Consider the following 23134-nt stretch of genomic DNA (forward strand, 5'->3'; position numbering starts at 1 on the left):
GGATTCTTAGGAAAATCGCACCGACCCCATCGCGTAGCAATGGGTATCGATCAGATCGCCGGTTGGCATGGGATAGGCATGGTGCGGCTAGGTCGTAATAGGATTATATTAGTTTTTCGCTGGTAGCATGATGGGTGCGATCATACCAGCACTAATGCACCGGATCCCATCAGAACTCCGCAGTTAAGCGTGCTTGGGCGAGAGTAGTACTAGGATGGGTGACCTCCTGGGAAGTCCTCGTGTTGCACCCCCCCTTTTTATTTTTACCGCATCTCCGGTCGGATGGACCGGAACGACAACCGGGCAATGGATTCGTAGGAAAATCGCACCGACCCCATCGCGTAGCAATGGGTATCGATCAGATCGCCGGTTGGCATGGGATAGGCATGGTGCGGCTAGGTCGTAATAGGATTATATTAGTTTTTCGCTGGTAGCATGATGGGTGCGATCATAGCAGCACTAATGCACCGGATCCCATCAGAACTCCGCAGTTAAGCGTGCTTGGGCGAGAGTAGTACTAGGATGGGTGACCTCCTGGGAAGTCCTCGTGTTGCACCCCCCCTTTTTATTTTTACCGCATCTCCGGTCGGATGGACCGGAACGACAACCGGGCAATGGATTCTTAGGAAAATCGCACCGACCCCATCGCTATCAATCAGATCGCCGGTTGGCATGGGATAGGCAGGGTGCGGCTAGGTCGTAATAGGATTATATTAGTTTTTCGCTGGTAGCATGATGGGTGCGATCATACCAGCACTAATGCACCGGATCCCATCAGAACTCCGCAGTTAAGCGTGCTTGGGCGAGAGTAGTACTAGGATGGGTGACCTCCTGGGAAGTCCTCGTGTTGCACCCCCCCTTTTAATTTTTACCGCATCTCTGGTCGGATGGACCGGAACGAGAACCAGGGAATGGATTTTTAGGAAAATCGCACCGACCCCATCGCGTAGCGATGGGTATCGGTCAGATCGCCGGTTGGCATGAGATAGGCAGGGTGCGGCTAGGTCGTAATAGGATTATATTAGTTTTTCGCTGGTAGCATGATGGGTGCGATCATACCAGCACTAATGCACTGGATCCCATCAGAACTCCGCAGTTAAGCGTGCTTGGGCGAGAGTAGTACTAGGATGGGTGACCTCCTGGGAAGTCCTCGTGTTGCACCCCCCCTTTTTATTTTTACCGCATCTCCGGTCGGATGGACCGGAACGACAACCGCGCAATGGATTCTTAGGAAAATCGCACCGACCCCATCGCGTAGCAATGGGTATCGATCAGATCGCCGGTTGGCATGGGATAGGCATGGTGCGGCTAGGTCGTAATAGGATTATATTAGTTTTTCGCTGGTAGCATGATGGGTGCGATCATACCAGCACTAATGCACCGGATCCCATCAGAACTCCGCAGTTAAGCGTGCTTGGGCGAGAGTAGTACTAGGATGGGTGACCTCCTGGGAAGTCCTCGTGTTGCACCCCCCCTTTTTATTTTTACCGCATCTCCGGTCGGATGGACCGGAACGACAACCGGGCAATGGATTCTTAGGAAAATCGCACCGACCCCATCGCGTAGCGATGGGTATCGATCAGATCGCCGGTTGGCATGGGATAGGCATGGTGCGGCTAGGTCGTAATAAGATTATATTAGTTTTTCGCTGGTAGCATGATGGGTGCGATCATACCAGCACTAATGCACTGGATCCCATCAGAACTTCGCAGTTAAGCGTGCTTGGGCGAGAGTAGTACTAGGATGGGTGACCTCCTGGGAAGTCCTCGTGTTGCACCCCCCCTTTTTATTTTTACCGCATCTCCGGTCGGATGGACCGGAACGACAACCGGGCAATGGATTCTTAGGAAAATCGCACCGACCCCATCGCTATCAATCAGATCGCCAGTTGGCATGGGATAGGCAGGGTGCGGCTAGGTCGTAATAGGATTATATTAGTTTTTCGCTGGTAGCATGATGGGTGCGATCATACCAGCACTAATGCACCGGATCCCATCAGAACTCCGCAGTTAAGCGTGCTTGGGCGAGAGTAGTACTAGGATGGGTGACCTCCTGGGAAGTCCTCGTGTTGCACCCCCCCTTTTAATTTTTACCGCATCTCTGGTCGGATGGACCGGAACGAGAACCAGGGAATGGATTTTTAGGAAAATCGCACCGACCCCATCGCGTAGCAATGGGTATCGGTCAGATCGCCGGTTGGCATGAGATAGGCAGGGTGCGGCTAGGTCGTAATAGGATTATATTAGTTTTTCGCTGGTAGCATGATGGGTGCGATCATACCAGCACTAATGCACCGGATCCCATCAGAACTCCGCAGTTAAGCGTGCTTGGGCGAGAGTAGTACTAGGATGGGTGACCTCCTGGGAAGTCCTCGTGTTGCACCCCCCCTTTTTATTTTTACCGCATCTCCGGTCGGATGGACCGGAACGACAACCGGGCAATGGATTCTTAGGAAAATCGCACCGACCCCATCGCGTAGCAATGGGTATCGATCAGATCGCCGGTTGGCATGGGATAGGCATGGTGCGGCTAGGTCGTAATAGGATTATATTAGTTTTTCGCTGGTAGCATGATGGGTGCGATCATACCAGCACTAATGCACCGGATCCCATCAGAACTCCGCAGTTAAGCGTGCTTGGGCGAGAGTAGTACTAGGATGGGTGACCTCCTGGGAAGTCCTCGTGTTGCACCCCCCCTTTTTATTTTTACCGCATCTCCGGTCGGATGGACCGGAACGACAACCGGGCAATGGATTCTTAGGAAAATCGCACCGACCCCATCGCTATCAATCAGATCGCCAGTTGGCATGGGATAGGCAGGGTGCGGCTAGGTCGTAATAGGATTATATTAGTTTTTCGCTGGTAGCATGATGGGTGCGATCATACCAGCACTAATGCACCGGATCCCATCAGAACTCCGCAGTTAAGCGTGCTTGGGCGAGAGTAGTACTAGGATGGGTGACCTCCTGGGAAGTCCTCGTGTTGCACCCCCCCTTTTAATTTTTACCGCATCTCTGGTCGGATGGACCGGAACGAGAACCAGGGAATGGATTTTTAGGAAAATCGCACCGACCCCATCGCGTAGCAATGGGTATCGGTCAGATCGCCGGTTGGCATGAGATAGGCAGGGTGCGGCTAGGTCGTAATAGGATTATATTAGTTTTTCGCTGGTAGCATGATGGGTGCGATCATACCAGCACTAATGCACTGGATCCCATCAGAACTCCGCAGTTAAGCGTGCTTGGGCGAGAGTAGTACTAGGATGGGTGACCTCCTGGGAAGTCCTCGTGTTGCACCCCCCCTTTTTATTTTTACCGCATCTCCGGTCGGATGGACCGGAACGACAACCGGGCAATGGATTCTTAGGAAAATCGCACCGACCCCATCGCGTAGCAATGGGTATCGATCAGATCGCCGGTTGGCATGGGATAGGCATGGTGCGGCTAGGTCGTAATAGGATTATATTAGTTTTTCGCTGGTAGCATGATGGGTGCGATCATACCAGCACTAATGCACCGGATCCCATCAGAACTCCGCAGTTAAGCGTGCTTGGGCGAGAGTAGTACTAGGATGGGTGACCTCCTGGGAAGTCCTCGTGTTGCACCCCCCCTTTTTATTTTTACCGCATCTCCGGTCGGATGGACCGGAACGACAACCGGGCAATGGATTCTTAGGAAAATCGCACCGACCCCATCGCTATCAATCAGATCGCCAGTTGGCATGGGATAGGCAGGGTGCGGCTAGGTCGTAATAGGATTATATTAGTTTTTCGCTGGTAGCATGATGGGTGCGATCATACCAGCACTAATGCACCGGATCCCATCAGAACTCCGCAGTTAAGCGTGCTTGGGCGAGAGTAGTACTAGGATGGGTGACCTCCTGGGAAGTCCTCGTGTTGCACCCCCCCTTTTAATTTTTACCGCATCTCTGGTCGGATGGACCGGAACGAGAACCAGGGAATGGATTTTTAGGAAAATCGCACCGACCCCATCGCGTAGCAATGGGTATCGGTCAGATCGCCGGTTGGCATGAGATAGGCAGGGTGCGGCTAGGTCGTAATAGGATTATATTAGTTTTTCGCTGGTAGCATGATGGGTGCGATCATACCAGCACTAATGCACTGGATCCCATCAGAACTCCGCAGTTAAGCGTGCTTGGGCGAGAGTAGTACTAGGATGGGTGACCTCCTGGGAAGTCCTCGTGTTGCACCCCCCCTTTTTATTTTTACCGCATCTCCGGTCGGATGGACCGGAACGAGAACCGCGCAATGGATTCTTAGGAAAATCGCACCGACCCCATCGCGTAGCAATGGGTATCGATCAGATCGCCGGTTGGCATGGGATAGGCATGGTGCGGCTAGGTCGTAATAGGATTATATTAGTTTTTCGCTGGTAGCATGATGGGTGCGATCATACCAGCACTAATGCACCGGATCCCATCAGAACTCCGCAGTTAAGCGTGCTTGGGCGAGAGTAGTACTAGGATGGGTGACCTCCTGGGAAGTCCTCGTGTTGCACCCCCCCTTTTTATTTTTACCGCATCTCCGGTCGGATGGACCGGAACGACAACCGGGCAATGGATTCGTAGGAAAATCGCACCGACCCCATCGCGTAGCAATGGGTATCGATCAGATCGCCGGTTGGCATGGGATAGGCATGGTGCGGCTAGGTCGTAATAGGATTATATTAGTTTTTCGCTGGTAGCATGATGGGTGCGATCATAGCAGCACTAATGCACCGGATCCCATCAGAACTCCGCAGTTAAGCGTGCTTGGGCGAGAGTAGTACTAGGATGGGTGACCTCCTGGGAAGTCCTCGTGTTGCACCCCCCCTTTTTATTTTTACCGCATCTCCGGTCGGATGGACCGGAACGACAACCGGGCAATGGATTCTTAGGAAAATCGCACCGACCCCATCGCTATCAATCAGATCGCCGGTTGGCATGGGATAGGCAGGGTGCGGCTAGGTCGTAATAGGATTATATTAGTTTTTCGCTGGTAGCATGATGGGTGCGATCATACCAGCACTAATGCACCGGATCCCATCAGAACTCCGCAGTTAAGCGTGCTTGGGCGAGAGTAGTACTAGGATGGGTGACCTCCTGGGAAGTCCTCGTGTTGCACCCCCCCTTTTAATTTTTACCGCATCTCTGGTCGGATGGACCGGAACGAGAACCAGGGAATGGATTTTTAGGAAAATCGCACCGACCCCATCGCGTAGCGATGGGTATCGGTCAGATCGCCGGTTGGCATGAGATAGGCAGGGTGCGGCTAGGTCGTAATAGGATTATATTAGTTTTTCGCTGGTAGCATGATGGGTGCGATCATACCAGCACTAATGCACTGGATCCCATCAGAACTCCGCAGTTAAGCGTGCTTGGGCGAGAGTAGTACTAGGATGGGTGACCTCCTGGGAAGTCCTCGTGTTGCACCCCCCCTTTTTATTTTTACCGCATCTCCGGTCGGATGGACCGGAACGACAACCGCGCAATGGATTCTTAGGAAAATCGCACCGACCCCATCGCGTAGCAATGGGTATCGATCAGATCGCCGGTTGGCATGGGATAGGCATGGTGCGGCTAGGTCGTAATAGGATTATATTAGTTTTTCGCTGGTAGCATGATGGGTGCGATCATACCAGCACTAATGCACCGGATCCCATCAGAACTCCGCAGTTAAGCGTGCTTGGGCGAGAGTAGTACTAGGATGGGTGACCTCCTGGGAAGTCCTCGTGTTGCACCCCCCCTTTTTATTTTTACCGCATCTCCGGTCGGATGGACCGGAACGACAACCGGGCAATGGATTCTTAGGAAAATCGCACCGACCCCATCGCGTAGCGATGGGTATCGATCAGATCGCCGGTTGGCATGGGATAGGCATGGTGCGGCTAGGTCGTAATAAGATTATATTAGTTTTTCGCTGGTAGCATGATGGGTGCGATCATACCAGCACTAATGCACTGGATCCCATCAGAACTTCGCAGTTAAGCGTGCTTGGGCGAGAGTAGTACTAGGATGGGTGACCTCCTGGGAAGTCCTCGTGTTGCACCCCCCCTTTTTATTTTTACCGCATCTCCGGTCGGATGGACCGGAACGACAACCGGGCAATGGATTCTTAGGAAAATCGCACCGACCCCATCGCTATCAATCAGATCGCCAGTTGGCATGGGATAGGCAGGGTGCGGCTAGGTCGTAATAGGATTATATTAGTTTTTCGCTGGTAGCATGATGGGTGCGATCATACCAGCACTAATGCACCGGATCCCATCAGAACTCCGCAGTTAAGCGTGCTTGGGCGAGAGTAGTACTAGGATGGGTGACCTCCTGGGAAGTCCTCGTGTTGCACCCCCCCTTTTAATTTTTACCGCATCTCTGGTCGGATGGACCGGAACGAGAACCAGGGAATGGATTTTTAGGAAAATCGCACCGACCCCATCGCGTAGCAATGGGTATCGGTCAGATCGCCGGTTGGCATGAGATAGGCAGGGTGCGGCTAGGTCGTAATAGGATTATATTAGTTTTTCGCTGGTAGCATGATGGGTGCGATCATACCAGCACTAATGCACCGGATCCCATCAGAACTCCGCAGTTAAGCGTGCTTGGGCGAGAGTAGTACTAGGATGGGTGACCTCCTGGGAAGTCCTCGTGTTGCACCCCCCCTTTTTATTTTTACCGCATCTCCGGTCGGATGGACCGGAACGACAACCGGGCAATGGATTCTTAGGAAAATCGCACCGACCCCATCGCGTAGCAATGGGTATCGATCAGATCGCCGGTTGGCATGGGATAGGCATGGTGCGGCTAGGTCGTAATAGGATTATATTAGTTTTTCGCTGGTAGCATGATGGGTGCGATCATACCAGCACTAATGCACCGGATCCCATCAGAACTCCGCAGTTAAGCGTGCTTGGGCGAGAGTAGTACTAGGATGGGTGACCTCCTGGGAAGTCCTCGTGTTGCACCCCCCCTTTTTATTTTTACCGCATCTCCGGTCGGATGGACCGGAACGACAACCGGGCAATGGATTCTTAGGAAAATCGCACCGACCCCATCGCTATCAATCAGATCGCCAGTTGGCATGGGATAGGCAGGGTGCGGCTAGGTCGTAATAGGATTATATTAGTTTTTCGCTGGTAGCATGATGGGTGCGATCATACCAGCACTAATGCACCGGATCCCATCAGAACTCCGCAGTTAAGCGTGCTTGGGCGAGAGTAGTACTAGGATGGGTGACCTCCTGGGAAGTCCTCGTGTTGCACCCCCCCTTTTAATTTTTACCGCATCTCTGGTCGGATGGACCGGAACGAGAACCAGGGAATGGATTTTTAGGAAAATCGCACCGACCCCATCGCGTAGCAATGGGTATCGGTCAGATCGCCGGTTGGCATGAGATAGGCAGGGTGCGGCTAGGTCGTAATAGGATTATATTAGTTTTTCGCTGGTAGCATGATGGGTGCGATCATACCAGCACTAATGCACTGGATCCCATCAGAACTCCGCAGTTAAGCGTGCTTGGGCGAGAGTAGTACTAGGATGGGTGACCTCCTGGGAAGTCCTCGTGTTGCACCCCCCCTTTTTATTTTTACCGCATCTCCGGTCGGATGGACCGGAACGAGAACCGCGCAATGGATTCTTAGGAAAATCGCACCGACCCCATCGCGTAGCAATGGGTATCGATCAGATCGCCGGTTGGCATGGGATAGGCATGGTGCGGCTAGGTCCTAATAGGATTATATTAGTTTTTCGCTGGTAGCATGATGGGTGCGATCATACCAGCACTAATGCACCGGATCCCATCAGAACTCCGCAGTTAAGCGTGCTTGGGCGAGAGTAGTACTAGGATGGGTGACCTCCTGGGAAGTCCTCGTGTTGCACCCCCCCTTTTTATTTTTACCGCATCTCCGGTCGGATGGACCGGAACGACAACCGGGCAATGGATTCTTAGGAAAATCGCACCGACCCCATCGCGTAGCGATGGGTATCGATCAGATCGCCGGTTGGCATGGGATAGGCATGGTGCGGCTAGGTCGTAATAAGATTATATTAGTTTTTCGCTGGTAGCATGATGGGTGCGATCATACCAGCACTAATGCACCAGATCCCATCAGAACTCCGCAGTTAAGCGTGCTTGGGCGAGAGTAGTACTAGGATGGGTGACCTCCTGGGAAGTCCTCGTGTTGCAACCCCCCTTTTAATTTTTACCGCATCTCTGGTCGGATGGACCGGAACGAGAACCAGGGAATGGATTTTTAGGAAAATCGCACCGACCCCATCGCGTAGCAATGGGTATCGGTCAGATCGCCGGTTGGCATGAGATAGGCAGGGTGCGGCTAGGTCGTAATAGGATTATATTAGTTTTTCGCTGGTAGCATGATGGGTGCGATCATACCAGCACTAATGCACCGGATCCCATCAGAACTCCGCAGTTAAGCGTGCTTGGGCGAGAGTAGTACTAGGATGGGTGACCTCCTGGGAAGTCCTCGTGTTGCACCCCCTTTTTTTATTTTTACCGCATCTCCGGTCGGATGGACCAGAACGACAACCGGGCAATGGATTCTTAGGAAAATCGCACCGACCCCATCGCTATCAATCAGATCGCCAGTTGGCATGGGATAGGCAGGGTGCGGCTAGGTCGTAATAGGATTATATTAGTTTTTCGCTGGTAGCATGATGGGTGCGATCATACCAGCACTAATGCACCGGATCCCATCAGAACTCCGCAGTTAAGCGTGCTTGGGCGAGAGTAGTACTAGGATGGGTGACCTCCTGGGAAGTCCTCGTGTTGCACCCCCCCTTTTTATTTTTACCGCATCTCCGGTCGGATGGACCGGAACGAGAACCGCGCAATGGATTCTTAGGAAAATCGCACCGACCCCATCGCGTAGCAATGGGTATCGATCAGATCGCCGGTTGGCATGGGATAGGCATGGTGCGGCTAGGTCCTAATAGGATTATATTAGTTTTTCGCTGGTAGCATGATGGGTGCGATCATACCAGCACTAATGCACCGGATCCCATCAGAACTCCGCAGTTAAGCGTGCTTGGGCGAGAGTAGTACTAGGATGGGTGACCTCCTGGGAAGTCCTCGTGTTGCACCCCCCCTTTTTATTTTTACCGCATCTCCGGTCGGATGGACCGGAACGACAACCGGGCAATGGATTCTTAGGAAAATCGCACCGACCCCATCGCGTAGCGATGGGTATCGATCAGATCGCCGGTTGGCATGGGATAGGCATGGTGCGGCTAGGTCGTAATAAGATTATATTAGTTTTTCGCTGGTAGCATGATGGGTGCGATCATACCAGCACTAATGCACCAGATCCCATCAGAACTCCGCAGTTAAGCGTGCTTGGGCGAGAGTAGTACTAGGATGGGTGACCTCCTGGGAAGTCCTCGTGTTGCAACCCCCCTTTTAATTTTTACCGCATCTCTGGTCGGATGGACCGGAACGAGAACCAGGGAATGGATTTTTAGGAAAATCGCACCGACCCCATCGCGTAGCAATGGGTATCGGTCAGATCGCCGGTTGGCATGAGATAGGCAGGGTGCGGCTAGGTCGTAATAGGATTATATTAGTTTTTCGCTGGTAGCATGATGGGTGCGATCATACCAGCACTAATGCACCGGATCCCATCAGAACTCCGCAGTTAAGCGTGCTTGGGCGAGAGTAGTACTAGGATGGGTGACCTCCTGGGAAGTCCTCGTGTTGCACCCCCTTTTTTTATTTTTACCGCATCTCCGGTCGGATGGACCAGAACGACAACCGGGCAATGGATTCTTAGGAAAATCGCACCGACCCCATCGCTATCAATCAGATCGCCAGTTGGCATGGGATAGGCAGGGTGCGGCTAGGTCGTAATAGGATTATATTAGTTTTTCGCTGGTAGCATGATGGGTGCGATCATACCAGCACTAATGCACCGGATCCCATCAGAACTCCGCAGTTAAGCGTGCTTGGGCGAGAGTAGTACTAGGATGGGTGACCTCCTGGGAAGTCCTCGTGTTGCACCCCCCCTTTTAATTTTTACCGCATCTCCGGTCGGATGGACCGGAACGACAACCGGGCAATGGATTCTTAGGAAAATCGCACCGACCCCATCGCGTAGCAATGGGTATCGATCAGATCGCCGGTTGGCATGGGATAGGCATGGTGCGGCTAGGTCGTAATAGGATTATATTAGTTTTTCGCTGGTAGCATGATGGGTGCGATCATACCTGCACTAATGCACCGGATCCCATCAGAACTCCGCAGTTAAGCGTGCTTGGGCGAGAGTAGTACTAGGATGGGTGACCTCCTGGGAAGTCCTCGTGTTGCACCCCCCCTTTTTATTTTTACCGCATCTCCGGTCGGATGGACCGGAACGACAACCGGGCAATGGATTCTTAGGAAAATCGCACCGACCCCATCGCGTAGCGATGGGTATCGATCAGATCGCCGGTTGGCATGGGATAGGCATGGTGCGGCTAGGTCGTAATAGGATTATATTAGTTTTTCGCTGGTAGCATGATGGGTGCGATCATACCAGCACTAATGCACCGGATCCCATCAGAACTCCGCAGTTAAGCGTGCTTGGGCGAGAGTAGTACTAGGATGGGTGACCTCCTGGGAAGTCCTCGTGTTGCACCCCCCCTTTTTATTTTTACCGCATCTCCGGTCGGATGGACCGGAACGACAACCGGGCAATGGATTCTTAGGAAAATCGCACCGACCCCATCGCTATCAATCAGATCGCCAGTTGGCATGGGATAGGCAGGGTGCGGCTAGGTCGTAATAGGATTATATTAGTTTTTCGCTGGTAGCATGATGGGTGCGATCATACCAGCACTAATGCACCGGATCCCATCAGAACTCCGCAGTTAAGCGTGCTTGGGCGAGAGTAGTACTAGGATGGGTGACCTCCTGGGAAGTCCTCGTGTTGCACCCCCCCTTTTAATTTTTACCGCATCTCTGGTCGGATGGACCGGAACGAGAACCAGGGAATGGATTTTTAGGAAAATCGCACCGACCCCATCGCGTAGCAATGGGTATCGGTCAGATCGCCGGTTGGCATGAGATAGGCAGGGTGCGGCTAGGTCGTAATAGGATTATATTAGTTTTTCGCTGGTAGCATGATGGGTGCGATCATACCAGCACTAATGCACCGGATCCCATCAGAACTCCGCAGTTAAGCGTGCCTGGGCGAGAGTAGTACTAGGATGGGTGACCTCCTGGGAAGTCCTCGTGTTGCACCCCCCCTTTTTATTTTTACCGTATCTCCGGTCGGATGGACCGGAACGAGAACCGGGCAATGGATTCTTAGGAAAATCGCACCGACCGCATCGCGTAGCAATGGGTATCGATCTGATCGCCGGTTGGCATGGGATAGGCAGGGTGCGGCTAGGTCGTAATAGGATTATATTAGTTTTTCGCTGGTAGCATGATGGGTGCGATCATACCAGCACTAATGCACCGGATCCCATCAGAACTCCGCAGTTAAGCGTGCTTGGGCGAGAGTAGTACTAGGATGGGTGACCTCCTGGGAAGTCCTCGTGTTGCACCCCCCTTTTTTATTTTTACCGCATCTCCGGTCGGATGGACCGGAACGAGAACCGGGCAATGGATTCTTAGGAAAATCGCACCGACCGCATCGCGTAGCAATGGGTATCGATCTGATCGCCGGTTGGCATGGGATAGGCATGGTGCGGCTAGGTCGTAATAGGATTATATTAGTTTTTCGCTGGTAGCATGATGGGTGCGATCATACCAGCACTAATGCACCGGATCCCATCAGAACTCCGCAGTTAAGCGTGCTTGGGCGAGAGTAGTACTAGGATGGGTGACCTCCTGGGAAGTCCTCGTGTTGCAACCCCCCTTTTAATTTTTACCGCATCTCTGGTCGGATGGACCGGAACGAGAACCAGGGAATGGATTTTTAGGAAAATCGCACCGACCCCATCGCGTAGCAATGGGTATCGGTCAGATCGCCGGTTGGCATGAGATAGGCAGGGTGCGGCTAGGTCGTAATAGGATTATATTAGTTTTTCGCTGGTAGCATGATGGGTGCGATCATACCAGCACTAATGCACCGGATCCCATCAGAACTCCGCAGTTAAGCGTGCTTGGGCGAGAGTAGTACTAGGATGGGTGACCTCCTGGGAAGTCCTCGTGTTGCACCCCCTTTTTTTATTTTTACCGCATCTCCGGTCGGATGGACCAGAACGACAACCGGGCAATGGATTCTTAGGAAAATCGCACCGACCCCATCGCTATCAATCAGATCGCCAGTTGGCATGGGATAGGCAGGGTGCGGCTAGGTCGTAATAGGATTATATTAGTTTTTCGCTGGTAGCATGATGGGTGCGATCATACCAGCACTAATGCACCGGATCCCATCAGAACTCCGCAGTTAAGCGTGCTTGGGCGAGAGTAGTACTAGGATGGGTGACCTCCTGGGAAGTCCTCGTGTTGCACCCCCCCTTTTAATTTTTACCGCATCTCCGGTCGGATGGACCGGAACGACAACCGGGCAATGGATTCTTAGGAAAATCGCACCGACCCCATCGCGTAGCAATGGGTATCGATCAGATCGCCGGTTGGCATGGGATAGGCATGGTGCGGCTAGGTCGTAATAGGATTATATTAGTTTTTCGCTGGTAGCATGATGGGTGCGATCATACCTGCACTAATGCACCGGATCCCATCAGAACTCCGCAGTTAAGCGTGCTTGGGCGAGAGTAGTACTAGGATGGGTGACCTCCTGGGAAGTCCTCGTGTTGCACCCCCCCTTTTTATTTTTACCGCATCTCCGGTCGGATGGACCGGAACGACAACCGGGCAATGGATTCTTAGGAAAATCGCACCGACCCCATCGCGTAGCAATGGGTATCGATCAGATCGCCGGTTGGCATGGGATAGGCATGGTGCGGCTAGGTCGTAATAGGATTATATTAGTTTTTCGCTGGTAGCATGATGGGGGCGATCATACCAGCACTAATGCACCGGATCCCATCAGAACTCCGCAGTTAAGCGTGCTTGGGCGAGAGTAGTACTAGGATGGGTGACCTCCTGGGAAGTCCTCGTGTTGCACCCCCCCTTTTTATTTTTACCGCATCTCCGGTCGGATGGACCGGAACGACAACCGGGCAATGGATTCTTAGGAAAATCGCACCGACCCCATCGCTATCAATCAGATCGCCAGTTGGCATGGGATAGGCAGGGTGCGGCTAGGTCGTAATAGGATTATATTAGTTTTTCGCTGGTAGCATGATGGGTGCGATCATACCAGCACTAATGCACCGGATCCCATCAGAACTCCGCAGTTAAGCGTGCTTGGGCGAGAGTAGTACTAGGATGGGTGACCTCCTGGGAAGTCCTCGTGTTGCACCCCCCCTTTTAATTTTTACCGCATCTCTGGTCGGATGGACCGGAACGAGAACCAGGGAATGGATTTTTAGGAAAATCGCACCGACCCCATCGCGTAGCAATGGGTATCGGTCAGATCGCCGGTTGGCATGGGATAGGCATGGTGCGGCTAGGCCGTAATAGGATTATATTAGTTTTTCGCTGGTAGCATGATGGGTGCGATCATACCAGCACTAATGCACCGGATCCCATCAGAACTCCGCAGTTAAGCGTGCTTGGGCGAGAGTAGTACTAGGATGGGTGACCTCCTGGGAAGTCCTCGTGTTGCACCCCCCCTTTTAATTTTTACCGCATCTCCGGTCGGATGGACCGGAACGACAACCGGGCAATGGATTCTTAGGAAAATCGCACCGACCCCATCGCGTAGCAATGGGTATCGATCAGATCGCCGGTTGGCATGGGATAGGCATGGTGCGGCTAGGCCGTAATAGGATTATATTAGTTTTTCGCTGGTAGCATGATGGGTGCGATCATACCAGCACTAATGCACCGGATCCCATCAGAACTCCGCAGTTAAGCGTGCTTGGGCGAGAGTAGTACTAGGATGGGTGACCTCCTGGGAAGTCCTCGTGTTGCACCCCCCCTTTTTATTTTTACCGCATCTCCGGTCGGATGGACCGGAACGACAACCGGGCAATGGATTCTTAGGAAAATCGCACCGACCCCATCGCGTAGCAATGGGTATCGATCAGATCGCCGGTTGGCATGGGATAGGCATGGTGCGGCTAGGTCGTAATAGGATTATATTAGTTTTTCGCTGGTAGCATGATGGGTGCGATCATACCAGCACTAATGCACCGGATCCCATCAGAATTCCGCAGTTAAGCGTGCTTGGGCGAGAGTAGTACTAGGATGGGTGACCTCCTGGGAAGTCCTCGTGTTGCACCCCCCTTTTTTATTTTTACCGCATCTCCGGTCGGATGGACCAGAACGACAACCGGGCAATGGATTCTTAGGAAAATCGCACCGACCCCATCGCTATCAATCAGATCGCCAGTTGGCATGGGATAGGCAGGGTGCGGCTAGGTCGTAATAGGATTATATTAGTTTTTCGCTGGTAGCATGATGGGTGCGATCATACCAGCACTAATGCACCGGATCCCATCAGAACTCCGCAGTTAAGCGTGCTTGGGCGAGAGTAGTACTAGGATGGGTGACCTCCTGGGAAGTCCTCGTGTTGCAACCCCCTTTTAATTTTTACCGCATCTCCGGTCGGATGGACCGGAACGACAACCGGGCAATGGATTCTTAGGAAATTCGCACCGACCCCATCGCGTAGCGATGGGTATCGATCAGATCGCCGGTTGGCATGGGATAGGCATGGTGCGGCTAGGTCGTAATAGGATTATATTAGTTTTTCGCTGGTAGCATGATGGGTGCGATCATACCAGCACTAATGCACCGGATCCCATCAGAACTCCGCAGTTAAGCGTGCTTGGGCGAGAGTAGTACTAGGATGGGTGACCTCCTGGGAAGTCCTCGTGTTGCACCCCCCCTTTTTATTTTTACCGCATCTCCGGTCGGATGGACCGGAACGACAACCGGGCAATGGATTCTTAGGAAAATCGCACCGACCCCATCGCTATCAATCAGATCGCCAGTTGGCATGGGATAGGCAGGGTGCGGCTAGGTCGTAATAGGATTATATTAGTTTTTCGCTGGTAGCATGATGGGTGCGATCATACCAGCACTAATGCACCGGATCCCATCAGAACTCCGCAGTTAAGCGTGCTTGGGCGAGAGTAGTACTAGGATGGGTGACCTCCTGGGAAGTCCTCGTGTTGCACCCCCCCTTTTAATTTTTACCGCATCTCTGGTCGGATGGACCGGAACGAGAACCAGGGAATGGATTTTTAGGAAAATCGCACCGACCCCATCGCGTAGCAATGGGTATCGGTCAGATCGCCGGTTGGCATGAGATAGGCAGGGTGCGGCTAGGTCGTAATAGGATTATATTAGTTTTTCGCTGGTAGCATGATGGGTGCGATCATACCAGCACTAATGCACCGGATCCCATCAGAACTCCGCAGTTAAGCGTGCTTGGGCGAGAGTAGTACTAGGATGGGTGACCTCCTGGGAAGTCCTCGTGTTGCACCCCCCCTTTTTATTTTTACCGCATCTCCGGTCGGATGGACCGGAACGACAACCGGGCAATGGATTCTTAGGAAAATCGCACCGACCCCATCGCGTAGCAATGGGTATCGATCAGATCGCCGGTTGGCATGGGATAGGCAGGGTGCGGCTAGGTCGTAATAGGATTATATTAGTTTTTCGCTGGTAGCATGATGGGTGCGATCATACCAGCACTAATGCATCGGATCCCATCAGAACTCCGCAGTTAAGCGTGCTTGGGCGAGAGTAGTACTAGGATGGGTGACCTCCTGGGAAGTCCTCGTGTTGCACCCCTCCTTTTTATTTTTACCGCATCTCCGGTCGGATGGACCGGAACGACAACCGGGCAATGGATTCTTAGGAAAATCGCACCGACCCCATCGCGTAGCAATGGGTATCGATCAGATCGCCGGTTGGCATGGGATAGGCATGGTGCGGCTAGGTCGTAATAGGATTATATTAGTTTTTCGCTGGTAGCATGATGGGTGCGATCCTACCAGCACTAATGCACCGGATCCCATCAGAACTCCGCAGTTAAGCGTGCTTGGGCGAGAGTAGTACTAGGATGGGTGACCTCCTGGGAAGTCCTCGTGTTGCACCCCCCCTTTTTATTTTTACCGCATCTCCGGTCGGATGGACCGGAACGACAACCGGGCAATGGATTCTTAGGAAAATCGCACCGACCCCATCGCTATCAATCAGATCGCCAGTTGGCATGGGATAGGCAGGGTGCGGCTAGGTCGTAATAGGATTATATTAGTTTTTCGCTGGTAGCATGATGGGTGCGATCATACCAGCACTAATGCACCGGATCCCATCAGAACTCCGCAGTTAAGCGTGCTTGGGCGAGAGTAGTACTAGGATGGGTGACCTCCTGGGAAGTCCTCGTGTTGCACCCCCCCTTTTAATTTTTACCGCATCTCTGGTCGGATGGACCGGAACGAGAACCAGGGAATGGATTTTTAGGAAAATCAAACCGACCCCATCGCGTAGCAATGGGTATCGATCAGATCGCCGGTTGGCATGGGATAGGCAGGGTGCGGCTAGGTCGTAATAGGATTATATTAGTTTTTCGCTGGTAGCATGATGGGTGCGATCATACCAGCACTAATGCACCGGATCCCATCAGAACTCCGCAGTTAAGCGTGCTTGGGCGAGAGTAGTACTAGGATGGGTGACCTCCTGGGAAGTCCTCGTGTTGCACCCCCCTTTTTTATTTTTACCGCATCTCCGGTCGGATGGACCAGAACGAGAACCGGGCAATGGATTCTTAGGAAAATCGCACCGACCCCATCGCGTAGCAATGGGTATCGATCAGATCGCCGGTTGGCATGGGATAGGCAGGGTGCGGCTAGGTCGTAATAGGATTATATTAGTTTTTCGCTGGTAGCATGATGGGTGCGATCATACCAGCACTAATGCACCGGATCCCATCAGAACTCCGCAGTTAAGCGTGCTTGGGCGAGAGTAGTACTAGGATGGGTGACCTCCTGGGAAGTCCTCGTGTTGCACCCCCCCTTTTTATTTTTACCGCATCTCCGGTCGGATGGACCGGAACGACAACCGGGCAATGGATTCTTAGGAAAATCGCACCGACCCCATCGCTATCAATCAGATCGCCAGTTGGCATGGGATAGGCAGGGTGCGGCTAGGTCGTAATAGGATTATATTAGTTTTTCGCTGGTAGCATGATGGGTGCGATCATACCAGCACTAATGCACCGGATCCCTTTAGAACTCCGCAGTTAAGCGTGCTTGGGCGAGAGTAGTACTAGGATGGGTGACCTCCTGGGAAGTCCTCGTGTTGCACCCCCCTTTTTTATTTTTACCGCATCTCCGGTCGGATGGACCGGAACGAGAACCGGGCAATGGATTCTTAGGAAAATCGCACCGACCCCATCGCTATCAATCAGATCGCCAGTTGGCATGGGATAGGCAGGGTGCGGCTAGGCCGTAATAGGATTATATTAGTTTTTCGCTGGTAGCATGATGGGTGCGATCATACCAGCACTAATGCACCGGATCCCATCAGAACTCCGCAGTTAAGCGTGCTTGGGCGAGAGTAGTACTAGGATGGGTGACCTCCTGGGAAGTCCTCGTGTTGCACCCCCCCTTTTTATTTTTACCGCATCTCCGGTCGGATGGACCGGAACGACAACCGGGCAATGGATTCTTAGGAAAATCGCACCGACCCCATCGCGTAGCAATGGGTATCGATCAGATCGCCGGTTGGCATGGGATAGGCATGGTGCGGCTAGGCCGTAATAGGATTATATTAGTTTTTCGCTGGTAGCATGATGGGTGCGATCATACCAGCACTAATGCACCGGATCCCATCAGAACTCCGCAGTTAAGCGTGCTTGGGCGAGAGTAGTACTAGGATGGGTGACCTCCTGGGAAGTCCTCGTGTTGCACCCCCCCTTTTTATTTTTACCGCATCTCCGGTCGGATGGACCGGAACGACAACCGGGCAATGGATTCTTAGGAAAATCGCACCGACCCCATCGCGTAGCAATGGGTATCGATCAGATCGCCGGTTGGCATGGGATAGGCATGGTGCGGCTAGGTCGTAATAGGATTATATTAGTTTTTCGCTGGTAGCATGATGGGTGCGATCATACCAGCACTAATGCACCGGATCCCATCAGAATTCCGCAGTTAAGCGTGCTTGGGCGAGAGTAGTACTAGGATGGGTGACCTCCTGGGAAGTCCTCGTGTTGCACCCCCCTTTTTTATTTTTACCGCATCTCCGGTCGGATGGACCAGAACGACAACCGGGCAATGGATTCTTAGGAAAATCGCACCGACCCCATCGCTATCAATCAGATCGCCAGTTGGCATGGGATAGGCAGGGTGCGGCTAGGTCGTAATAGGATTATATTAGTTTTTCGCTGGTAGCATGATGGGTGCGATCATACCAGCACTAATGCACCGGATCCCATCAGAACTCCGCAGTTAAGCGTGCTTGGGCGAGAGTAGTACTAGGATGGGTGACCTCCTGGGAAGTCCTCGTGTTGCAACCCCCTTTTAATTTTTACCGCATCTCCGGTCGGATGGACCGGAACGACAACCGGGCAATGGATTCTTAGGAAATTCGCACCGACCCCATCGCGTAGCGATGGGTATCGATCAGATCGCCGGTTGGCATGGGATAGGCATGGGGCGGCTAGGTCGTAATAGGATTATATTAGTTTTTCGCTGGTAGCATGATGGGTGCGATCATACCAGCACTAATGCACCGGATCCCATCAGAACTCCGCAGTTAAGCGTGCTTGGGCGAGAGTAGTACTAGGATGGGTGACCTCCTGGGAAGTCCTCGTGTTGCACCCCCCCTTTTTATTTTTACCGCATCTCCGGTCGGATGGACCGGAACGACAACCGGGCAATGGATTCTTAGGAAAATCGCACCGACCCCATCGCTATCAATCAGATCGCCAGTTGGCATGGGATAGGCAGGGTGCGGCTAGGTCGTAATAGGATTATATTAGTTTTTCGCTGGTAGCATGATGGGTGCGATCATACCAGCACTAATGCACCGGATCCCATCAGAACTCCGCAGTTAAGCGTGCTTGGGCGAGAGTAGTACTAGGATGGGTGACCTCCTGGGAAGTCCTCGTGTTGCACCCCCCCTTTTAATTTTTACCGCATCTCTGGTCGGATGGACCGGAACGAGAACCAGGGAATGGATTTTTAGGAAAATCGCACCGACCCCATCGCGTAGCAATGGGTATCGGTCAGATCGCCGGTTGGCATGAGATAGGCAGGGTGCGGCTAGGTCGTAATAGGATTATATTAGTTTTTCGCTGGTAGCATGATGGGTGCGATCATACCAGCACTAATGCACCGGATCCCATCAGAACTCCGCAGTTAAGCGTGCTTGGGCGAGGGTAGTACTAGGATGGGTGACCTCCTGGGAAGTCCTCGTGTTGCACCCCCCCTTTTTATTTTTACCGCATCTCCGGTCGGATGGACCGGAACGACAACCGGGCAATGGATTCTTAGGAAAATCGCACCGACCCCATCGCGTAGCAATGGGTATCGATCAGATCGCCGGTTGGCATGGGATAGGCAGGGTGCGGCTAGGTCGTAATAGGATTATATTAGTTTTTCGCTGGTAGCATGATGGGTGCGATCATACCAGCACTAATGCACCGGATCCCATCAGAACTCCGCAGTTAAGCGTGCTTGGGCGAGAGTAGTACTAGGATGGGTGACCTCCTGGGAAGTCCTCGTGTTGCACCCCTCCTTTTTATTTTTACCGCATCTCCGGTCGGATGGACCGGAACGACAACCGGGCAATGGATTCTTAGGAAAATCGCACCGACCCCATCGCGTAGCAATGGGTATCGATCAGATCGCCGGTTGGCATGGGATAGGCATGGTGCGGCTAGGTCGTAATAGGATTATATTAGTTTTTCGCTGGTAGCATGATGGGTGCGATCCTACCAGTACTAATGCACCGGATCCCATCAGAACTCCGCAGTTAAGCGTGCTTGGGCGAGAGTAGTACTAGGATGGGTGACCTCCTGGGAAGTCCTCGTGTTGCACCCCCCCTTTTTATTTTTACCGCATCTCCGGTCGGATGGACCGGAACGACAACCGGGCAATGGATTCTTAGGAAAATCGCACCGACCCCATCGCTATCAATCAGATCGCCAGTTGGCATGGGATAGGCAGGGTGCGGCTAGGTCGTAATAGGATTATATTAGTTTTTCGCTGGTAGCATGATGGGTGCGATCATACCAGCACTAATGCACCGGATCCCATCAGAACTCCGCAGTTAAGCGTGCTTGGGCGAGAGTAGTACTAGGATGGGTGACCTCCTGGGAAGTCCTCGTGTTGCACCCCCCCTTTTAATTTTTACCGCATCTCTGGTCGGATGGACCGGAACGAGAACCAGGGAATGGATTTTTAGGAAAATCAAACCGACCCCATCGCGTAGCAATGGGTATCGATCAGATCGCCGGTTGGCATGGGATAGGCAGGGTGCGGCTAGGTCGTAATAGGATTATATTAGTTTTTCGCTGGTAGCATGATGGGTGCGATCATACCAGCACTAATGCACCGGATCCCATCAGAACTCCGCAGTTAAGCGTGCTTGGGCGAGAGTAGTACTAGGATGGGTGACCTCCTGGGAAGTCCTCGTGTTGCACCCCCCTTTTTTATTTTTACCGCATCTCCGGTCGGATGGACCAGAACGAGAACCGGGCAATGGATTCTTAGGAAAATCGCACCGACCCCATCGCGTAGCAATGGGTATCGATCAGATCGCCGGTTGGCATGGGATAGGCAGGGTGCGGCTAGGTCGTAATAGGATTATATTAGTTTTTCGCTGGTAGCATGATGGGTGCGATCATACCAGCACTAATGCACCGGATCCCATCAGAACTCCGCAGTTAAGCGTGCTTGGGCGAGAGTAGTACTAGGATGGGTGACCTCCTGGGAAGTCCTCGTGTTGCACCCCCCCTTTTTATTTTTACCGCATCTCCGGTCGGATGGACCGGAACGACAACCGGGCAATGGATTCTTAGGAAAATCGCACCGACCCCATCGCTATCAATCAGATCGCCAGTTGGCATGGGATAGGCAGGGTGCGGCTAGGTCGTAATAGGATTATATTAGTTTTTCGCTGGTAGCATGATGGGTGCGATCATACCAGCACTAATGCACCGGATCCCTTTAGAACTCCGCAGTTAAGCGTGCTTGGGCGAGAGTAGTACTAGGATGGGTGACCTCCTGGGAAGTCCTCGTGTTGCACCCCCCTTTTTTATTTTTACCGCATCTCCGGTCGGATGGACCGGAACGAGAACCGGGCAATGGATTCTTAGGAAAATCGCACCGACCCCATCGCTATCAATCAGATCGCCAGTTGGCATGGGATAGGCAGGGTGCGGCTAGGCCGTAATAGGATTATATTAGTTTTTCGCTGGTAGCATGATGGGTGCGATCATACCAGCACTAATGCACCGGATCCCATCAGAACTCCGCAGTTAAGCGTGCTTGGGCGAGAGTAGTACTAGGATGGGTGACCTCCTGGGAAGTCCTCGTGTTGCACCCCCCCTTTTTATTTTTACCGCATCTCCGGTCGGATGGACCGGAACGACAACCGGGCAATGGATTCTTAGGAAAATCGCACCGACCCCATCGCGTAGCAATGGGTATCGATCAGATCGCCGGTTGGCATGGGATAGGCATGGTGCGGCTAGGTCGTAATAGGATTATATTAGTTTTTCGCTGGTAGCATGATGGGTGCGATCATACCAGCACTAATGCACCGGATCCCATCAGAACTCCGCAGTTAAGCGTGCTTGGGCGAGAGTAGTACTAGGATGGGTGACCTCCTGGGAAGTCCTCGTGTTGCACCCCCCTTTTTTATTTTTACCGCATCTCCGGTCGGATGGACCAGAACGACAACCGGGCAATGGATTCTTAGGAAAATCGCACCGACCCCATCGCTATCAATCAGATCGCCAGTTGGCATGGGATAGGCAGGGTGCGGCTAGGTCGTAATAGGATTATATTAGTTTTTCGCTGGTAGCATGATGGGTGCGATCATACCAGCACTAATGCACCGGATCCCATCAGAACTCCGCAGTTAAGCGTGCTTGGGCGAGAGTAGTACTAGGATGGGTGACCTCCTGGGAAGTCCTCGTGTTGCAACCCTCCTTTTTATTTTTACCGCATCTCCGGTCGGATGGACCGGAACGACAACCGGGCAATGGATTCTTAGGAAAATCGCACCGACCCCATCGCGTAGCAATGGGTATCGATCAGATCGCCGGTTGGCATGGGATAGGCATGGTGCGGCTAGGTCGTAATAGGATTATATTAGTTTTTCGCTGGTAGCATGATGGGTGCGATCCTACCAGCACTAATGCACCGGATCCCATCAGAACTCCGCAGTTAAGCGTGCTTGGGCGAGAGTAGTACTAGGATGGGTGACCTCCTGGGAAGTCCTCGTGTTGCACCCCCCCTTTTTATTTTTACCGCATCTCCGGTCGGATGGACCGGAACGACAACCGGGCAATGGATTCTTAGGAAAATCGCACCGACCCCATCGCGTAGCAATGGGTATCGATCAGATCGCCGGTTGGCATGGGATAGGCAGGGTGCGGCTAGGTCGTAATAGGATTATATTAGTTTTTCGCTGGTAGCATGATGGGTGCGATCATACCAGCACTAATGCACCGGATCCCATCAGAACTCCGCAGTTAAGCGTGCTTGGGCGAGAGTAGTACTAGGATGGGTGACCTCCTGGGAAGTCCTCGTGTTGCACCCCTCCTTTTTATTTTTACCGCATCTCCGGTCGGATGGACCGGAACGACAACCGGGCAATGGATTCTTAGGAAAATCGCACCGACCCCATCGCGTAGCAATGGGTATCGATCAGATCGCCGGTTGGCATGGGATAGGCATGGTGCGGCTAGGTCGTAATAGGATTATATTAGTTTTTCGCTGGTAGCATGATGGGTGCGATCCTACCAGCACTAATGCACCGGATCCCATCAGAACTCCGCAGTTAAGCGTGCTTGGGCGAGAGTAGTACTAGGATGGGTGACCTCCTGGGAAGTCCTCGTGTTGCACCCCCCCTTTTTATTTTTACCGCATCTCCGGTCGGATGGACC

The 23134-nt window shown here is 52.5% G+C and overlaps 76 non-coding genes across 76 annotated transcripts; all 76 read left to right on the forward strand.

The window, feature by feature from the left end:
• The first annotated feature begins 132 nt into the window (after window positions 1-132).
• LOC122286919 lies at window positions 133-251 on the forward strand. The gene has a single exon (XR_006234231.1). It is a non-coding gene; the product is annotated as a 5S ribosomal RNA (ribosomal RNA).
• Window positions 252-440: 189 nt separating this feature from the next.
• On the forward strand, window positions 441-559 carry LOC122288409. The gene has a single exon (XR_006235670.1). It is a non-coding gene; the product is annotated as a 5S ribosomal RNA (ribosomal RNA).
• Window positions 560-737: 178 nt separating this feature from the next.
• Window positions 738-856, forward strand: LOC122286920. The gene has a single exon (XR_006234232.1). It is a non-coding gene; the product is annotated as a 5S ribosomal RNA (ribosomal RNA).
• Window positions 857-1045: 189 nt separating this feature from the next.
• Window positions 1046-1164, forward strand: LOC122287434. The gene has a single exon (XR_006234729.1). It is a non-coding gene; the product is annotated as a 5S ribosomal RNA (ribosomal RNA).
• Window positions 1165-1353: 189 nt separating this feature from the next.
• LOC122286921 lies at window positions 1354-1472 on the forward strand. Its single transcript, XR_006234233.1, has one exon. It is a non-coding gene; the product is annotated as a 5S ribosomal RNA (ribosomal RNA).
• A 189-nt stretch (window positions 1473-1661) lies between these two features.
• LOC122288547 lies at window positions 1662-1780 on the forward strand. The gene has a single exon (XR_006235805.1). It is a non-coding gene; the product is annotated as a 5S ribosomal RNA (ribosomal RNA).
• Window positions 1781-1958: 178 nt separating this feature from the next.
• LOC122286922 lies at window positions 1959-2077 on the forward strand. The gene has a single exon (XR_006234234.1). It is a non-coding gene; the product is annotated as a 5S ribosomal RNA (ribosomal RNA).
• Window positions 2078-2266: 189 nt separating this feature from the next.
• On the forward strand, window positions 2267-2385 carry LOC122286924. The gene has a single exon (XR_006234236.1). It is a non-coding gene; the product is annotated as a 5S ribosomal RNA (ribosomal RNA).
• A 189-nt stretch (window positions 2386-2574) lies between these two features.
• LOC122286925 lies at window positions 2575-2693 on the forward strand. Its single transcript, XR_006234237.1, has one exon. It is a non-coding gene; the product is annotated as a 5S ribosomal RNA (ribosomal RNA).
• A 178-nt stretch (window positions 2694-2871) lies between these two features.
• On the forward strand, window positions 2872-2990 carry LOC122286926. Its single transcript, XR_006234238.1, has one exon. It is a non-coding gene; the product is annotated as a 5S ribosomal RNA (ribosomal RNA).
• Window positions 2991-3179: 189 nt separating this feature from the next.
• Window positions 3180-3298, forward strand: LOC122287435. Its single transcript, XR_006234730.1, has one exon. It is a non-coding gene; the product is annotated as a 5S ribosomal RNA (ribosomal RNA).
• Window positions 3299-3487: 189 nt separating this feature from the next.
• Window positions 3488-3606, forward strand: LOC122286927. The gene has a single exon (XR_006234239.1). It is a non-coding gene; the product is annotated as a 5S ribosomal RNA (ribosomal RNA).
• Window positions 3607-3784: 178 nt separating this feature from the next.
• On the forward strand, window positions 3785-3903 carry LOC122286928. The gene has a single exon (XR_006234240.1). It is a non-coding gene; the product is annotated as a 5S ribosomal RNA (ribosomal RNA).
• A 189-nt stretch (window positions 3904-4092) lies between these two features.
• Window positions 4093-4211, forward strand: LOC122287436. Its single transcript, XR_006234731.1, has one exon. It is a non-coding gene; the product is annotated as a 5S ribosomal RNA (ribosomal RNA).
• Window positions 4212-4400: 189 nt separating this feature from the next.
• On the forward strand, window positions 4401-4519 carry LOC122286929. Its single transcript, XR_006234241.1, has one exon. It is a non-coding gene; the product is annotated as a 5S ribosomal RNA (ribosomal RNA).
• A 189-nt stretch (window positions 4520-4708) lies between these two features.
• LOC122288410 lies at window positions 4709-4827 on the forward strand. Its single transcript, XR_006235671.1, has one exon. It is a non-coding gene; the product is annotated as a 5S ribosomal RNA (ribosomal RNA).
• Window positions 4828-5005: 178 nt separating this feature from the next.
• On the forward strand, window positions 5006-5124 carry LOC122286930. Its single transcript, XR_006234242.1, has one exon. It is a non-coding gene; the product is annotated as a 5S ribosomal RNA (ribosomal RNA).
• A 189-nt stretch (window positions 5125-5313) lies between these two features.
• LOC122287437 lies at window positions 5314-5432 on the forward strand. Its single transcript, XR_006234732.1, has one exon. It is a non-coding gene; the product is annotated as a 5S ribosomal RNA (ribosomal RNA).
• A 189-nt stretch (window positions 5433-5621) lies between these two features.
• Window positions 5622-5740, forward strand: LOC122286931. The gene has a single exon (XR_006234243.1). It is a non-coding gene; the product is annotated as a 5S ribosomal RNA (ribosomal RNA).
• A 189-nt stretch (window positions 5741-5929) lies between these two features.
• LOC122288548 lies at window positions 5930-6048 on the forward strand. The gene has a single exon (XR_006235806.1). It is a non-coding gene; the product is annotated as a 5S ribosomal RNA (ribosomal RNA).
• Window positions 6049-6226: 178 nt separating this feature from the next.
• Window positions 6227-6345, forward strand: LOC122286932. Its single transcript, XR_006234244.1, has one exon. It is a non-coding gene; the product is annotated as a 5S ribosomal RNA (ribosomal RNA).
• A 189-nt stretch (window positions 6346-6534) lies between these two features.
• On the forward strand, window positions 6535-6653 carry LOC122286933. Its single transcript, XR_006234245.1, has one exon. It is a non-coding gene; the product is annotated as a 5S ribosomal RNA (ribosomal RNA).
• A 189-nt stretch (window positions 6654-6842) lies between these two features.
• On the forward strand, window positions 6843-6961 carry LOC122286935. Its single transcript, XR_006234247.1, has one exon. It is a non-coding gene; the product is annotated as a 5S ribosomal RNA (ribosomal RNA).
• A 178-nt stretch (window positions 6962-7139) lies between these two features.
• LOC122286936 lies at window positions 7140-7258 on the forward strand. Its single transcript, XR_006234248.1, has one exon. It is a non-coding gene; the product is annotated as a 5S ribosomal RNA (ribosomal RNA).
• A 189-nt stretch (window positions 7259-7447) lies between these two features.
• Window positions 7448-7566, forward strand: LOC122287439. Its single transcript, XR_006234733.1, has one exon. It is a non-coding gene; the product is annotated as a 5S ribosomal RNA (ribosomal RNA).
• A 189-nt stretch (window positions 7567-7755) lies between these two features.
• LOC122286937 lies at window positions 7756-7874 on the forward strand. Its single transcript, XR_006234249.1, has one exon. It is a non-coding gene; the product is annotated as a 5S ribosomal RNA (ribosomal RNA).
• A 189-nt stretch (window positions 7875-8063) lies between these two features.
• LOC122288605 lies at window positions 8064-8182 on the forward strand. Its single transcript, XR_006235862.1, has one exon. It is a non-coding gene; the product is annotated as a 5S ribosomal RNA (ribosomal RNA).
• A 189-nt stretch (window positions 8183-8371) lies between these two features.
• Window positions 8372-8490, forward strand: LOC122286938. The gene has a single exon (XR_006234250.1). It is a non-coding gene; the product is annotated as a 5S ribosomal RNA (ribosomal RNA).
• A 178-nt stretch (window positions 8491-8668) lies between these two features.
• LOC122286939 lies at window positions 8669-8787 on the forward strand. Its single transcript, XR_006234251.1, has one exon. It is a non-coding gene; the product is annotated as a 5S ribosomal RNA (ribosomal RNA).
• Window positions 8788-8976: 189 nt separating this feature from the next.
• LOC122286940 lies at window positions 8977-9095 on the forward strand. The gene has a single exon (XR_006234252.1). It is a non-coding gene; the product is annotated as a 5S ribosomal RNA (ribosomal RNA).
• A 189-nt stretch (window positions 9096-9284) lies between these two features.
• On the forward strand, window positions 9285-9403 carry LOC122288606. Its single transcript, XR_006235863.1, has one exon. It is a non-coding gene; the product is annotated as a 5S ribosomal RNA (ribosomal RNA).
• Window positions 9404-9592: 189 nt separating this feature from the next.
• On the forward strand, window positions 9593-9711 carry LOC122286941. Its single transcript, XR_006234253.1, has one exon. It is a non-coding gene; the product is annotated as a 5S ribosomal RNA (ribosomal RNA).
• Window positions 9712-9889: 178 nt separating this feature from the next.
• LOC122286942 lies at window positions 9890-10008 on the forward strand. Its single transcript, XR_006234254.1, has one exon. It is a non-coding gene; the product is annotated as a 5S ribosomal RNA (ribosomal RNA).
• Window positions 10009-10197: 189 nt separating this feature from the next.
• Window positions 10198-10316, forward strand: LOC122287204. The gene has a single exon (XR_006234507.1). It is a non-coding gene; the product is annotated as a 5S ribosomal RNA (ribosomal RNA).
• A 189-nt stretch (window positions 10317-10505) lies between these two features.
• Window positions 10506-10624, forward strand: LOC122286944. The gene has a single exon (XR_006234255.1). It is a non-coding gene; the product is annotated as a 5S ribosomal RNA (ribosomal RNA).
• Window positions 10625-10802: 178 nt separating this feature from the next.
• Window positions 10803-10921, forward strand: LOC122286945. The gene has a single exon (XR_006234256.1). It is a non-coding gene; the product is annotated as a 5S ribosomal RNA (ribosomal RNA).
• Window positions 10922-11110: 189 nt separating this feature from the next.
• Window positions 11111-11229, forward strand: LOC122287147. The gene has a single exon (XR_006234452.1). It is a non-coding gene; the product is annotated as a 5S ribosomal RNA (ribosomal RNA).
• A 189-nt stretch (window positions 11230-11418) lies between these two features.
• LOC122286947 lies at window positions 11419-11537 on the forward strand. The gene has a single exon (XR_006234258.1). It is a non-coding gene; the product is annotated as a 5S ribosomal RNA (ribosomal RNA).
• Window positions 11538-11726: 189 nt separating this feature from the next.
• LOC122287616 lies at window positions 11727-11845 on the forward strand. The gene has a single exon (XR_006234906.1). It is a non-coding gene; the product is annotated as a 5S ribosomal RNA (ribosomal RNA).
• Window positions 11846-12034: 189 nt separating this feature from the next.
• Window positions 12035-12153, forward strand: LOC122286948. Its single transcript, XR_006234259.1, has one exon. It is a non-coding gene; the product is annotated as a 5S ribosomal RNA (ribosomal RNA).
• Window positions 12154-12331: 178 nt separating this feature from the next.
• Window positions 12332-12450, forward strand: LOC122286949. The gene has a single exon (XR_006234260.1). It is a non-coding gene; the product is annotated as a 5S ribosomal RNA (ribosomal RNA).
• A 189-nt stretch (window positions 12451-12639) lies between these two features.
• Window positions 12640-12758, forward strand: LOC122287205. The gene has a single exon (XR_006234508.1). It is a non-coding gene; the product is annotated as a 5S ribosomal RNA (ribosomal RNA).
• Window positions 12759-12947: 189 nt separating this feature from the next.
• Window positions 12948-13066, forward strand: LOC122287766. Its single transcript, XR_006235053.1, has one exon. It is a non-coding gene; the product is annotated as a 5S ribosomal RNA (ribosomal RNA).
• Window positions 13067-13244: 178 nt separating this feature from the next.
• Window positions 13245-13363, forward strand: LOC122286950. Its single transcript, XR_006234261.1, has one exon. It is a non-coding gene; the product is annotated as a 5S ribosomal RNA (ribosomal RNA).
• A 189-nt stretch (window positions 13364-13552) lies between these two features.
• LOC122286951 lies at window positions 13553-13671 on the forward strand. Its single transcript, XR_006234262.1, has one exon. It is a non-coding gene; the product is annotated as a 5S ribosomal RNA (ribosomal RNA).
• Window positions 13672-13860: 189 nt separating this feature from the next.
• Window positions 13861-13979, forward strand: LOC122286952. Its single transcript, XR_006234263.1, has one exon. It is a non-coding gene; the product is annotated as a 5S ribosomal RNA (ribosomal RNA).
• Window positions 13980-14168: 189 nt separating this feature from the next.
• Window positions 14169-14287, forward strand: LOC122287979. The gene has a single exon (XR_006235258.1). It is a non-coding gene; the product is annotated as a 5S ribosomal RNA (ribosomal RNA).
• A 178-nt stretch (window positions 14288-14465) lies between these two features.
• On the forward strand, window positions 14466-14584 carry LOC122287617. Its single transcript, XR_006234907.1, has one exon. It is a non-coding gene; the product is annotated as a 5S ribosomal RNA (ribosomal RNA).
• Window positions 14585-14772: 188 nt separating this feature from the next.
• LOC122286953 lies at window positions 14773-14891 on the forward strand. The gene has a single exon (XR_006234264.1). It is a non-coding gene; the product is annotated as a 5S ribosomal RNA (ribosomal RNA).
• A 178-nt stretch (window positions 14892-15069) lies between these two features.
• On the forward strand, window positions 15070-15188 carry LOC122286954. Its single transcript, XR_006234265.1, has one exon. It is a non-coding gene; the product is annotated as a 5S ribosomal RNA (ribosomal RNA).
• Window positions 15189-15377: 189 nt separating this feature from the next.
• On the forward strand, window positions 15378-15496 carry LOC122286955. Its single transcript, XR_006234266.1, has one exon. It is a non-coding gene; the product is annotated as a 5S ribosomal RNA (ribosomal RNA).
• Window positions 15497-15685: 189 nt separating this feature from the next.
• LOC122287803 lies at window positions 15686-15804 on the forward strand. The gene has a single exon (XR_006235088.1). It is a non-coding gene; the product is annotated as a 5S ribosomal RNA (ribosomal RNA).
• A 189-nt stretch (window positions 15805-15993) lies between these two features.
• Window positions 15994-16112, forward strand: LOC122287956. Its single transcript, XR_006235236.1, has one exon. It is a non-coding gene; the product is annotated as a 5S ribosomal RNA (ribosomal RNA).
• A 178-nt stretch (window positions 16113-16290) lies between these two features.
• Window positions 16291-16409, forward strand: LOC122286956. Its single transcript, XR_006234267.1, has one exon. It is a non-coding gene; the product is annotated as a 5S ribosomal RNA (ribosomal RNA).
• Window positions 16410-16598: 189 nt separating this feature from the next.
• On the forward strand, window positions 16599-16717 carry LOC122286958. Its single transcript, XR_006234269.1, has one exon. It is a non-coding gene; the product is annotated as a 5S ribosomal RNA (ribosomal RNA).
• A 189-nt stretch (window positions 16718-16906) lies between these two features.
• On the forward strand, window positions 16907-17025 carry LOC122286960. The gene has a single exon (XR_006234270.1). It is a non-coding gene; the product is annotated as a 5S ribosomal RNA (ribosomal RNA).
• A 178-nt stretch (window positions 17026-17203) lies between these two features.
• On the forward strand, window positions 17204-17322 carry LOC122288059. Its single transcript, XR_006235336.1, has one exon. It is a non-coding gene; the product is annotated as a 5S ribosomal RNA (ribosomal RNA).
• Window positions 17323-17500: 178 nt separating this feature from the next.
• Window positions 17501-17619, forward strand: LOC122286961. Its single transcript, XR_006234271.1, has one exon. It is a non-coding gene; the product is annotated as a 5S ribosomal RNA (ribosomal RNA).
• A 189-nt stretch (window positions 17620-17808) lies between these two features.
• On the forward strand, window positions 17809-17927 carry LOC122286962. Its single transcript, XR_006234272.1, has one exon. It is a non-coding gene; the product is annotated as a 5S ribosomal RNA (ribosomal RNA).
• Window positions 17928-18116: 189 nt separating this feature from the next.
• On the forward strand, window positions 18117-18235 carry LOC122287980. Its single transcript, XR_006235259.1, has one exon. It is a non-coding gene; the product is annotated as a 5S ribosomal RNA (ribosomal RNA).
• Window positions 18236-18413: 178 nt separating this feature from the next.
• Window positions 18414-18532, forward strand: LOC122287618. The gene has a single exon (XR_006234908.1). It is a non-coding gene; the product is annotated as a 5S ribosomal RNA (ribosomal RNA).
• A 188-nt stretch (window positions 18533-18720) lies between these two features.
• On the forward strand, window positions 18721-18839 carry LOC122286963. The gene has a single exon (XR_006234273.1). It is a non-coding gene; the product is annotated as a 5S ribosomal RNA (ribosomal RNA).
• Window positions 18840-19017: 178 nt separating this feature from the next.
• On the forward strand, window positions 19018-19136 carry LOC122286964. Its single transcript, XR_006234274.1, has one exon. It is a non-coding gene; the product is annotated as a 5S ribosomal RNA (ribosomal RNA).
• A 189-nt stretch (window positions 19137-19325) lies between these two features.
• LOC122284200 lies at window positions 19326-19444 on the forward strand. The gene has a single exon (XR_006231570.1). It is a non-coding gene; the product is annotated as a 5S ribosomal RNA (ribosomal RNA).
• A 189-nt stretch (window positions 19445-19633) lies between these two features.
• Window positions 19634-19752, forward strand: LOC122286965. The gene has a single exon (XR_006234275.1). It is a non-coding gene; the product is annotated as a 5S ribosomal RNA (ribosomal RNA).
• Window positions 19753-19941: 189 nt separating this feature from the next.
• LOC122288414 lies at window positions 19942-20060 on the forward strand. Its single transcript, XR_006235675.1, has one exon. It is a non-coding gene; the product is annotated as a 5S ribosomal RNA (ribosomal RNA).
• A 178-nt stretch (window positions 20061-20238) lies between these two features.
• LOC122286966 lies at window positions 20239-20357 on the forward strand. The gene has a single exon (XR_006234276.1). It is a non-coding gene; the product is annotated as a 5S ribosomal RNA (ribosomal RNA).
• A 189-nt stretch (window positions 20358-20546) lies between these two features.
• Window positions 20547-20665, forward strand: LOC122286967. Its single transcript, XR_006234277.1, has one exon. It is a non-coding gene; the product is annotated as a 5S ribosomal RNA (ribosomal RNA).
• A 189-nt stretch (window positions 20666-20854) lies between these two features.
• LOC122286968 lies at window positions 20855-20973 on the forward strand. Its single transcript, XR_006234278.1, has one exon. It is a non-coding gene; the product is annotated as a 5S ribosomal RNA (ribosomal RNA).
• Window positions 20974-21151: 178 nt separating this feature from the next.
• LOC122288060 lies at window positions 21152-21270 on the forward strand. The gene has a single exon (XR_006235337.1). It is a non-coding gene; the product is annotated as a 5S ribosomal RNA (ribosomal RNA).
• A 178-nt stretch (window positions 21271-21448) lies between these two features.
• Window positions 21449-21567, forward strand: LOC122286970. The gene has a single exon (XR_006234280.1). It is a non-coding gene; the product is annotated as a 5S ribosomal RNA (ribosomal RNA).
• Window positions 21568-21756: 189 nt separating this feature from the next.
• LOC122286971 lies at window positions 21757-21875 on the forward strand. Its single transcript, XR_006234281.1, has one exon. It is a non-coding gene; the product is annotated as a 5S ribosomal RNA (ribosomal RNA).
• Window positions 21876-22053: 178 nt separating this feature from the next.
• LOC122287619 lies at window positions 22054-22172 on the forward strand. Its single transcript, XR_006234909.1, has one exon. It is a non-coding gene; the product is annotated as a 5S ribosomal RNA (ribosomal RNA).
• Window positions 22173-22361: 189 nt separating this feature from the next.
• Window positions 22362-22480, forward strand: LOC122287957. Its single transcript, XR_006235237.1, has one exon. It is a non-coding gene; the product is annotated as a 5S ribosomal RNA (ribosomal RNA).
• Window positions 22481-22669: 189 nt separating this feature from the next.
• Window positions 22670-22788, forward strand: LOC122286972. Its single transcript, XR_006234282.1, has one exon. It is a non-coding gene; the product is annotated as a 5S ribosomal RNA (ribosomal RNA).
• Window positions 22789-22977: 189 nt separating this feature from the next.
• LOC122287958 lies at window positions 22978-23096 on the forward strand. The gene has a single exon (XR_006235238.1). It is a non-coding gene; the product is annotated as a 5S ribosomal RNA (ribosomal RNA).
• The last annotated feature ends 38 nt before the right edge of the window (window positions 23097-23134 follow it).

The sequence above is a fragment of the Carya illinoinensis genome, chromosome 11, assembly GCF_018687715.1.
Source record: "Carya illinoinensis cultivar Pawnee chromosome 11, C.illinoinensisPawnee_v1, whole genome shotgun sequence".
Lineage (NCBI taxonomy): Eukaryota > Viridiplantae > Streptophyta > Magnoliopsida > Fagales > Juglandaceae > Carya > Carya illinoinensis.